This window comes from Capsicum annuum, chromosome 3 (genome assembly GCF_002878395.1).
Source record: "Capsicum annuum cultivar UCD-10X-F1 chromosome 3, UCD10Xv1.1, whole genome shotgun sequence".
Taxonomy (NCBI): domain Eukaryota; kingdom Viridiplantae; phylum Streptophyta; class Magnoliopsida; order Solanales; family Solanaceae; genus Capsicum; species Capsicum annuum.
In genome coordinates, this window is record NC_061113.1 from 206424923 (window position 1) to 206426472 (window position 1550).

A 1550-nucleotide genomic window follows, 5' to 3' on the forward strand; every position below is an offset into this window, starting at 1 on the left:
AAAATTCATCAATTAACTTATCGTGGAACGGAGGGAGTACTACTCTTCCATTCCTTTTATTTATCCATTATTTTATAAAATAATTTTTCACTTATTTAATATATTAACAAAATATAATTATTTATTTTTCATATCTTATTCTCAACGTTAATTATTTTATTTCTCCAAATCATTTTTAATATGTAAAACTAAACTTCGGTAGAATAGTATGATGAAAATGATCAAATTAATTATTATTTTCGTAATAAATATATCAAGTCAAAATATAATTGTAATACGTAAAATTAAAGGAGGGAGTAGTATACATGCCGTACCATCCAGATATCGAGTACGAAAACTACCGAAATCCTAGTAATTAAGAAATGTACTTAAAAGGAAGACAGCTCCCAAAGTGATATATATAACAAAACTTAAGACAGAGTAATTCCATAAAGGCATGTAACTATCAACTTCCACATGATCTCCAAATTCTCCACATTGAGGTGGAGGTAGCGTTAGTCCTTCCGCCATATTCGCAAGTAATCCCGGCATGAAGAAGAGCGCTTCCTCATCCATGAAGAACCTACTCTCTGGCACTTCCTCATTCATAAAGAACACACTTTCTGGTGTCTGAGGAGAACTACTGTCAGCAGATTCTCCTGAAACTCCTTCCGACTCTGATGGTCGGAAAGACTCGACAGCCTCAGCAGCCGCCTTCTGAATATCCTTGCTGTTGGAGGAAGCAGGGATGGGCAACCTCCAAGTAGAGTCAGCGAAATTCAAGCAAGCAGAACGACCCCTTAATGCTAAAGCCGCCACGTCATGAGCTCTAGCCGCCATTTCAGCAGCCAAATTCTTGATTTCTTATTGGGTTCTCTTACTTCACAAACCCACTTGCCTGAATTCCTCTGCCTAACTCCCCTGTATATCGAATGTCGAGTTTCTCGAAACTTCTTCCTCCCGGCTGGTTTCTTCGGATTATTTGAAGCTAACATAACTTCCTCATCAGAAAATGATGATGATAAAGAAGAAGAAGAAAATTCGATAAGTGGGCCTGAATAATAGGTTGAAAGATATCCATTTTTGATGAGTACTTGTTGAGTGAGTAGAAAAGGAAGTGTGGGATGTTTGTTCAGTTAGAGGTGTTGTACATATATATAGTTTTGTAAGGTAGGATAATGAAAGGAGATTGTAAACACGGAGTTAGAGGAGTGATAAGGAGACAGGCTGGATATTGAAGTGTGAAGAAATTAAAACTAGGCCCAGCTGTTTTGTTTTATGGGACCAGTGGATTTCTGTTTTAGAAAAGTAATACTCCCCCCGTTTTAAAAAGATTGATTTATTTTTCTTTTTACTTCGTTTTAAAAAAAAAATATATTTTTTTGTAATATTTTAATTTTAATTTTTCACATGACATATTTAGGATGACAAGATTAAATGACATTTTGATACATTTGACATAATTTTAATTTAAGACTATAAAATTTAAAAATTTTCTTTTTTTTTATAAATTTTATACCAAGTTAAAATAGGTCATTAGTTTTAAAACGGAAGAAGTACTCTATGGTCTT

The 1550-nt window shown here is 34.0% G+C and overlaps 1 pseudogene; it reads right to left on the bottom strand.

The window, feature by feature from the left end:
* Window positions 1–209: 209 nt before the first annotated feature.
* On the bottom strand, window positions 210–1127 carry LOC107863344 (annotated as a pseudogene).
* Between the last annotated feature and the right edge of the window lie 423 nt (window positions 1128–1550).